Raw genomic sequence first — 10,815 nt, forward strand, 5'->3', positions numbered from 1 at the left:
ATTGAAATCATTTTCTTCGAAAAATATACAAAAAAACTTGGAAAAAACAGAATAACAATTTCAAGTTTTTTTCTAATTGTTTCATACATTAGTTTCTGTTTATCTAGAATCTTTTTTGCCAAGGAAGCGCCAACATTAGTTTCCAGCTTAATAAAATGTTTTCTCAATATGTGAAGATAGGTTCTTAATTCGAAGTGAGAAAATTTTATTAAACCTCCATTACTCTTTTCGATCGCTCTACTCGCTGGATAACCCTGGAATTTTTGAAGTAGTTTTTCACGACACTGGGAAAAGTTTTTGAAGCTTTATTGATGTCATTTGAATCAAGAATGAAACCATTAAATATGTTATAGCACTCAACACAGTCCGATGATTGTTTGTAGGGCTTGAGTTTGCATGGAAAACAGAGAAATGAAAAAAACACAACCTCAAATTTTGAAAAATAGTTAATACTTTTTGAAAATTAATTCATCAAAATTCTATATAAAACTTGGATGAAAAGTTTGAATGATTATATATTCAGCACATTTTTTTCCAGAAGCTGCTCATTGTCCCCTCAGAGATAATAAATGAATTGCCTGCCGCTGGGCAAAAGATTGATCTTTCTCCAGGAAAAGTAACATATCTATCAGGTTAGACATTACGAGGACAAACTGTGCACTGGGTAGGAGCACAATTTTGTGTCTGTATGTTCGTGGATTCCAGAGACAAGTACTTAAACATGTGAAAATTTTGTTGGAACGATCAAAAGAAAGTAAAGAACAAAAGAAGAACAAAGGGAGCGTCCTTGTTGCGGAATCCGCTTACAATGCACAAAATGCGCAGTTTTGCCTCGTAATGGATGGTGTTAGGCAAAGACTTTAAATGCCAGCCAATGTTGTGTTTTTTTTTTGCTGCTGTGTGAACTCTACAGTATCTATGTTCAGCCCATTTCAGCGTCTGAAAAATCTTTTATTTCTTTGTAGATTAGCTACGAGGTTTCCTAACTATATAGAAACACGTTGCACGTAGTCAACAGTTGCACATCAGCGGAACGTGTAGTCACAGCAAGAACCGACGATGTTTGCTTAAAAGTGATCATATTTTTCTGGAAAAAAACTCAAGAAAAAAAGGATTTCATCCTTACTGAAAGTTGGCTTCAGTTTTAGCTGATTTTGCCAAGAAAATTGGCATTATTTGAGACGTTTTTTGAGATGAAATCAGCTTGTGTTTAAACATGCAGACCAGCGAGTTGTATTCAATGTCTCCCTATATTAGTTAACACGCCTGTCTGACGAGGCCATCAAATTTTTTTCTGTGACTGTTAGAGTTTCAATTTTTGCAGCGTCAATTGTTCTTCGTATTGCATGTTGTTCAGTTTATTGCTTTCACTTCTCATAAAACCAGTGTCAGACTGCATGCCAGAGAAACTTCCTTTTGATGATAGCTTGGTTTTAGATAAATTCCTCCATACAGCTTCCAGAACGCTTTTTATGTCCAAGTTTCGAGAGATATCAAACCAACCCCTAGTATACGCAAAGTTAGAAATTAAATCAAGTGTTCAGCCCTTACTGCCGACAAAATGTCATTTTTTTTATTTAGTTTCAACACAAGGTAATCCGGCACTGAAGTTTCGTGGATATTAATTGATTATACTGGATTTTCCTTGTAAGTCTCTCTAAAACAAATCGATTATAATCGAGTGAAAAAAGGTATAATGATAAATTTCTTAAGCAATGAAAATCCCATAGAATCGATTATAATCGACTATAATCTATTTAATTAAATATTTTTGTGGGTTTTTTTAATTTTTTCATATTTTTGTTAAACTTAAGTTAGTTATTTTGTTCTCTCGCTGAACTAAATCTTGGTAGATTAGCTAAGAGGTTTCCTAACTATATAGGTACACATTGCACGTAGTCAACAGTTGCAGATCAGCGGAACGTATAGTCACAGCAAAAACAGACGATGTTTGCTTGAAAGTTATCAATTTTTTTGGAAAAAAAACTAAAAAAAAGGATTTCTTCCTTACTGAAAAATGGCATCAGTTCTAAATTTGCCAAGAAGTTTGGCATAATTTGAGACGTTGTTTCTGAAGAAATCACCTTGAGTTTAAACATGCAGATCAGCGAGTTGTACTCAATGTCTCCCTATTTAAGTTACCGCGCCTGTCTGACGGGGCCATCAATTTTTTTTTCTGTGACTGTTAGAGTTTTAATTTTTGCAGCGTCAATTGTTCCTCGTTTTGCATGCTGTTCAGTGCATTGCTCAAAAATCACAACTCAAAAATCGAAAATTAAACTCAAAAATCACCTTGAGTTTAATTTAACTCAAAAATCACCTTGAGTTTAAACATGCAGATCAGTGAGATGTACTCAATGTCTCCCTATTTTAGTTACCACGCCTGTCTGACGGGGCCATCAATTTTTTTCTGTGACTGTTAGAGTTTCAATTTTTGCAGCCTCAATTGTTCTTCGTATTGCATGTTGTTCAGTGCATTGCTTTCAATTCTCACAGAACCAATGTCAGACTGCATGCAGTGAAACATCGTTTAGATGATAGCTTGGTTTTAGATAAATTCCTCCATACAGTTTCCAGAACGCTTTTTGTGTCCAAGTTTCGAGAGATATCAAACCAACCCCTAGTATACGCAAAGTTAGAAATTAAATCAAGTGTTAAGCCCATACTGCCGACAAAATGTCTTTTTTTATTTAGTCCCAACACAAGGTAATCCGGCAGTGAGGTTTCGTGGATATTAATTAATCATACTGGATTTTCCTTGTAAGTCTCTCTAAAATAAATCGATAATAATTGAGTGAAAAAAATTATAATGATAAACTTTTAAAGCAATAAAATTCCCTTAGAATTGATTATAATCGACTATAATCTATTTAATTAAATATTTGTGTGGGTTTTTTCATTTTTTCCTATTTTTGATAAACTTAAGTTAGTTATTTTGTTCTCTCGCTGAACTAGTTCTTTGTAGATAAGCTAAGAGGTTTCCTAACTATATAGGTACACATTGCACGTAGTCGACAGTTGCAGATCAGCGGAACGTGTAGTCACAGCAAGAACAAACGATGTTTGCTTGAAAGTTATCATGTTCTTTTGGAAAAAAACTAAAAAAAAGGATTTCTTCCTTACTAAAAAGTGGCATCAGTTCTAAATTTGCCAAGAAATTTGGCATTATTTGAGACATTGTTTCTAAAGAAATCACCTAAAATTTAATCATGCAGATCAGCGAGTTGTACTCAATGTCTCCCTATTTAAGTTACCACCTCTGTCTGACGGGGCCATCAAATTTTTTCTGTGACTGTTAGAGTTTTAATTTTTAATTTTGCAGCGTCAATTGTTCTTCGTATTGCATGTTTTTCAGTGCATTGATTTCACTTCTCACAAAACCAGTGTCAGACTGCATGCCAGAGAAACTTCGTTTTGATGATAGCTTAGTTTTAGATAAATTCCTCCATACAGTTTCCAGAACGCTTTTTGTGTCCAAGTTTCGAGAGATATCAAACCTACCCCTAGTATACGCAAAGTTAGAAATTATATCAAGTGTTAAGCCCATACTGCCGACAAATTGTCTTTTTTGTATTTAGTCCCAACACAAGGTAATCCGGCAGTGAGGTTTCGTGGATATTAATTGATTATACTGGATTTTCCTTGTAAGTCTCTCTAAAACAAATCGATAATAATCTAGTGAAAAAAGATTATAATTATAAATTTTTAAAGCAAAAAAATTTCCATAGAATCGATTATAATCGACTATAATCTATTTAATAAATTTTTGTGTGGGTTTTTTCATTTTTTCCTATTTTTGATAAACTTAAGTTAGTTATTTTGTTCTCTCGCTGAACTAGTTCTTTGTAGATTAGCTAAGAGGTTTCCTAACTATATAGGTACACATTGCACGTAGTCGACATTTGCAGATCAGCGGAACTTGTAGTCACAGCAAGAACAAACGATGTTTGCTTGAAAGTTATCATGTTTTTTTGGAAAAAAACTAAAAAAAAAAGGATTTCTTCCTTACTAAAAATTGGCATCAGTTCTAAATTTGCCAAGAAATTTGGCATAATTTGAGACCTTGTTTCTAAAGAAATCACCTTGAATTAAATCATGCAGATCAGCGAGTTGTACTCAATGTCTCCCTATTTAAGTTACCACCTCTGTCTGACGGGGCCATCAAATTTTTTCTGTGACTGTTAGAGTTTTAGTTTTTAATTTTTGCAGCGTCAATTGTTCTTCGTATTGCATGTTGTTCAGTGCATTGCTTTCACTTCTCACAAAACCAGTGTCAGACTGCATGCCAGAGAAACTTCGTTTTGATGATAGCTTAGTTTTAGATAAATTCCTCCATACAGTTTCCAGAACGCTTTTTGTGTCCAAGTTTCGAGAGATATCAAACCTACCCCTAGTATACGCAAAGTTAGAAATTATATCAAGTGTTAAGCCCATACTGCCGACAAATTGTCTTTTTTGTATTTAGTCCCAACACAAGGTAATCCGGCAGTGAGGTTTCGTGGATATTAATTGATTATACTGGATTTTCCTTGTAAGTCTCTCTAAAACAAATCGATAATAATCTAGTGAAAAAAGATTATAATTATAAATTTTTAAAGCAAAAAAATTTCCATAGAATCGATTATAATCGAATATAATCTATTTAATAAATTTTTGTGTGGGTTTTTTCATTTTTTCCTATTTTTGATAAACTTAAGTTAGTTATTTTGTTCTCTCGCTGAACTAGTTCTTTGTAGATTAGCTAAGAGGTTTCCTAACTATATAGGTACACATTGCACGTAGTCGACATTTGCAGATCAGCGGAACTTGTAGTCACAGCAAGAACAAACGATGTTTGCTTGAAAGTTATCATGTTTTTTTGGAAAAAAACTAAAAAAAAAAGGATTTCTTCCTTACTAAAAATTGGCATCAGTTCTAAATTTGCCAAGAAATTTGGCATAATTTGAGACCTTGTTTCTAAAGAAATCACCTTGAATTAAATCATGCAGATCAGCGAGTTGTACTCAATGTCTCCCTATTTAAGTTACCACCTCTGTCTGACGGGGCCATCAAATTTTTTCTGTGACTGTTAGAGTTTTAATTTTTATTTTTGCAGCGTCAATTGTTCTTCGTATTGCATGTTTTTCAGTGCATTGATTTCACTTCTCACAAAACCAGTGTCAGACTGCATGCCAGAGAAACTTCGTTTTGATGATAGCTTAGTTTTAGATAAATTCCTCCATACAGTTTCCAGAACGCTTTTTGTGTCCAAGTTTCGAGAGATATCAAACCTACCCCTAGTATACGCAAAGTTAGAAATTATATCAAGTGTTAAGCCCATACTGCCGACAAATTGTCTTTTTTGTATTTAGTCCCAACACAAGGTAATCCGGCAGTGAGGTTTCGTGGATATTAATTGATTATACTGGATTTTCCTTGTAAGTCTCTCTAAAACAAATCGATAATAATCTAGTGAAAAAAGATTATAATTATAAATTTTTAAAGCAAAAAAATTTCCATAGAATCGATTATAATCGACTATAATCTATTTAATAAATTTTTGTGTGGGTTTTTTCATTTTTTCCTATTTTTGATAAACTTAAGTTAGTTATTTTGTTCTCTCGCTGAACTAGTTCTTTGTAGATTAGCTAAGAGGTTTCCTAACTATATAGGTACACATTGCACGTAGTCGACATTTGCAGATCAGCGGAACTTGTAGTCACAGCAAGAACAAACGATGTTTGCTTGAAAGTTATCATGTTTTTTTGGAAAAAAACTAAAAAAAAAAGGATTTCTTCCTTACTAAAAATTGGCATCAGTTCTAAATTTGCCAAGAAATTTGGCATAATTTGAGACCTTGTTTCTAAAGAAATCACCTTGAATTTAATCATGCAGATCAGCGAGTTGTACTCAATGTCTCCCTATTTAAGTTACCACCTCTGTCTGACGGGGCCATCAAATTTTTTCTGTGACTGTTAGAGTTTTAGTTTTTAATTTTTGCAGCGTCAATTGTTCTTCGTATTGCATGTTGTTCAGTGCATTGCTTTCACTTCTCACAAAACCAGTGTCAGACTGCATGCCAGAGAAAATTCGTTTTGATGTTAGCTTAGTTTTAGATAAATTCCTCCATACAGTTTCCAGAACGCTTTTTATGTCCAAGTTTCGAGAGATATCAAACCTACCCCTAGTATACGCAAAGTTAGAAATTATATCAAGTGTTAAGCCCATACTGCCGACAAAATGTCTTTTTGTATTTAGTCCCAACACAAGGTAATCCGTCAGTGAGGTTTCGTGGATATTAATTGATTATACTGGATTTTCCTTGTAAGTCTCTCTAAAATAAATCGATAATAATCAAGTGAAAAAAGATTATAATGATAAATTTTTAAAGCAATAAAATTCCCATAGAATGGATTATAATCGACTATAATCTAATTAATTAAATATTTGTGTGAATTTTTTCTTTTTTTAATATTTTTGTTAAACTTAAGTTAGTTAATTTGTTCTCTCGCTGAACTAATTTTTTGTAGATTAGCTAAGAGGTTTCCTAACTATATAGGTACACATTGCACGTAGTCGACAGTTGCAGATCAGCGGAACGTGTAGTCACAGCAAAAACAAATGATGTTTGCTTGAAAGTTATCATGTTTTTTTGGAAAAAAACTAAAAAAAAAAGGATTTATTCCTTACTAAAAATTGGCATCAGTTCTAAATTTGCCAAGAAATTTGGCATTATTTGAGACATTGTTTCTAAAGAGATCACCTTGAATTTAATCATGCAGATCAGTGAGATGTACTCAATGTCTCCCTATTTTAGTTACCACGCCTGTCTGACGGGGCCATCAAATTTTTTTCTGTGACTGTTAGAGTTTAAATTTTTGCAGCATCAATTGTTCTTCGTATTGCATGTTGTTCAGTGCATTGCTTTCACTTCTCACAAAACCAGTGTCAGACTGCATGCCAGAGAAACTTCGTTTTGATGATAGCTTGATTTTTTTGATAAATTCCTCCATACAGTTTCCAGAACGCTTTTTGTGTCCAAGTTTCGAGAGATATCAAACCAACCCCTAGTATACGCAAAGTTAGAAATTAAATCAAGTGTTTAGCCCATACTGCCGACAAAATGTCTTTTTTTTATTTAGTCCCAACACAAGGTAATCCGGCACTGCAGTTTCGTGGATATTAATTGATTATACTGGATTTTCCTTGTGAGTCTCTCTAAAATAAGGAAAGTAATCGATTTTAATCGGTTGAAATAAGATTATAATAATAAATTTTTTGAGCAAAAAAAGTCCAATAGAATCGATTATAATCGACTATAGTCTATTTAATCAAATACTTTGTGGGTTTTTTCATTTTTTCATATTTTTGTTAAACTTAAGTTATTTATTTTATTCTCTCGCTAAACTAATTCTTTGTAGATTATCTACGAGATTTCCTAACTATATAGGAACACGTTGCACGTAGTCAACAGTTGCAGATCAGCGGAACGTGTAGTCACAGCAAGAACAGACGATGTTTGCTTAAAAGTAATCATATTTTTCAGGAAAAAAACTCAAAAAAAAGGATTTCGTCCTTACTGAAAATTGGCATCAGTTCTAAATTTGCCACGAAGTTTGGCATTATTTGAGACGTTGTTTCTAAGCAAATCATCTTGAGTTTAAACATGCAGACCAGCAAGTTGTATTCAATGTCTCCCTATTTTAGTTACCACGCCTGTCTGACGGGGCCACCAATTTTGTTTCTGTGACTGTGAGAGTTTTAATTTTTGCAGCGTCAATGGTTATTCGTATTGCATGCTGTTCAGTGTTTGCTTTCACTTCTCACAAAATCAGTGTCAGGCTGCATGCCAGAGAAACTTCCACTTGATGATAGCTTGGGTTTAGATAAATTCCTCCATACAGTTTCCAGAACGCTTTTTGTGTCCAAGTTTCGAGAGATATCAAACCAGCCACTAGTATACACAAAAATAGAAATTAAATCAAGTGTTAAGCCCATACTAACGACAAAATGTATTTTTTTTTTCATTTAGTCTCAACACAAGGTAACACGGCACTGAAGTTTCGTGGAGATTAATTGATTATACTGGAGTTTCTTTGTAAGTCTCTCTAAAATAATGAAAATAATCGATTATAATCGATTGAAATAAGATTAGAATGATAAATTTTTCTGTGCGATAAAGTTCCAATAGAATCGATTATAATCCACTATAATCTTTTTAATTAAATACTTTTGTTAGTTTTTTCATTTTTTCATGTTTTTGTTAAACTTAAGTTAGTTTTTTTGTTCTCTCGCTGAACTAATTCTTTGTAGATTAGCTACGAGGTTTCCTAACTATATAGGTACACGTTGCACGTAGTCAACAGTTGCACATCAGCGGAACGTGTAGTCACAGCAAGAACCGACGATGTTTGCTTAAAAGTGATCATATTTTTCTGGAAAAAAACTCAAAGAAAAAGGATTTCGTCCTTACTGAAAATTGGTGTCAGTTTTAGCTGATTTTGTCAAGGAATTTGGCATTATTTGAGACGTTGTTTGTGATGAAATCAGCTTGTGTTTAAACATGCAGACCAGCGAGTTGTATTCAATGTCTCCCTATTTTGGTTACCACGCCTGTCTGACGGGGCCATCAATTTTATTTCTGTGACTGTTAGAGTTTTAATTTTTGCAGCGTCAATTGTTCTTCGTATTGCATGCTGTTCAGTGCATTGCTTTCACTTCTCACAAAACCAGTGTCAGACTGCATGCCAGAGGAACTTCCACTTGATGATAGCTTGGGTTTAGATAAATTCCTCCATACAGTTTCCAGAACGCTTTTTGTGTCCAAGTTTCGAGAGATATCAAACCAACACCTAGTATACGCAAAATTAGAAATTAAATCAAGTGTTAAGCCCATACTGCCGACAAATTGTATTTTTTTTATTTAGTCCCAACACAAGGTAATCCAGCACTGAAGTTTCGTGGATATTAATTGATTATCCTGGATTTTCCTTGTAAGTCTCTCTAAAATAATGAAAATAATCGGTTGAAGTAAGATTATAATGATAAATGTTTTCAAGCAAAAAAATTCCAATAGAATCGGTTATAATCGACTATAGTCTACTTAATTAAATACTTTGTGGCTTTTTTCATTTTTTTTTATATTTTTGTTAAACTTAAGTTAGTTATTTTATTCTCTCGCTAAACTAATTCTTTGTAGATTAGCTACGAGGTTTCCTAACGATATAGGCACACGTTGCACGTAGTCAACAGTTGCAGATCAGCGGAACGTGTAGTCACAGCAAGAACAGACGATGTTTGCTTAAAAGTGATCATATTTTTCTGGAAAAAAAACTAAAAAAAAAAGAATTTCGTCCTTACTGAAAATTGGCATCAGTTCTAAATTTGCCAAGAAGTTTGGCATTATTTGAGACGTTGTTTCTAAGGAAATCAGCTTGAGTTTAACATGCAGGACAGCGACTTGTATTCAATGTCTCCCTATTTTAGTTACCACGCCTGGCTGACGGGGCCATCAATTTTTTTTCTGTAACTGTTAGAGTTTTAATTTTCGCAGCGTCAATTGTTCTTCGTATTGCATGCTGTTCAGTGTATTGCTTTCACTTCTCACAAAACCAGTGTCCGACTGCATGCCAGAGAAACTTCCACTTCATGATAGCTCGGGTTTAGATAAATTACTCCATACATTTTCCAGAACGCTTTTTGTGTCCAAGTTTCGAGAGATATCAAACCAGTCCCTAGTATAAACAAAATTAGAAATTAAATCAAGTGTTAAGCCCATACTGCCGACAAAATGTATTTTTTTTTATTTAGTCCCAACACAAGATAACCCGGCACTGAAGTTTCGCGGATATTAATTGATTATACTGGAGTTTTGTTGTAAGTCTCTCTAAAATAATGAAAATAATCGATTATAATCTATTTAATTAAATACTTTTGTTGGTTTTTTCATTTTTTTCATGTTTTTGTTATACTTAAATTAGTTATTTTGTTTTCTCGCTGAACTAATTCTTTGTAGATTAGCTACGAGGTTTCCTAACTATATAGGTACACGTTGCACGTAGTCAACAGTTGCACATCAGCAGAACGTGTAGTCACAGCAAGAACCGACGATGTTTGCTTAAAAGTGATCATATTTTTCTGGAAAAAAACTCAAGAAAAAAAGGATTTCGTCCTTACTGAAAGTTGGCTTCAGTTTTAGCTGATTTTGCCAAGAAAATTGGCATTATTTGAGACCATGTTTCTGAAGAATTCACCTTGAGTTTCAACATGCAGATCAGTGAGATGTACTCAATGTCTCCCTATTTTAGTTACCACGCCTGTCTGACGGGGCCATCAAATTTTTTCCTGTGACTGTTAGAGTTTTAATTTTCGCAGCGTCAATTGTTCTTCGTATTGCATGCTGTTCAGTGCATTGCTTTCACTTCTCACAAAACCAGTGTCAGACTGCATGCCAGATGAACTTCCACTTGATGATAGCTTGGGTTTAGATTAATTCCCCCATAGAGTTTCCAGAACGCTTTTTGTTCCAAGTTTCGAGAGATATCAAACCAACCCCTAGCATACGTAAAGTTAGAATTTAAATCAAGTTTTAAGCCCATACTGCCGACAAAACGTAATTTTTTTTAGTCCGAACACAAGGTAATCCGGCACTGAAGTTTCGTGGATATGTATTGATTGTACTGGATTTTCCTGGTAAGTCTCTCTAAAATAATGAAAACAATCGATTATAATCGATTGAAATAACCTTATAATGATAACTTTTTCAAGCAATAAAATTCCAATACAATCGATTAATTAAATACTTTTGTGGGTTTTTTCTTTTTTTCATATTTATGT

Source organism: Symsagittifera roscoffensis, unplaced genomic scaffold, assembly GCF_963678635.1.
Source record: "Symsagittifera roscoffensis unplaced genomic scaffold, txSymRosc1.1 SCAFFOLD_90, whole genome shotgun sequence".
NCBI lineage: Eukaryota > Metazoa > Xenacoelomorpha > Acoela > Convolutidae > Symsagittifera > Symsagittifera roscoffensis.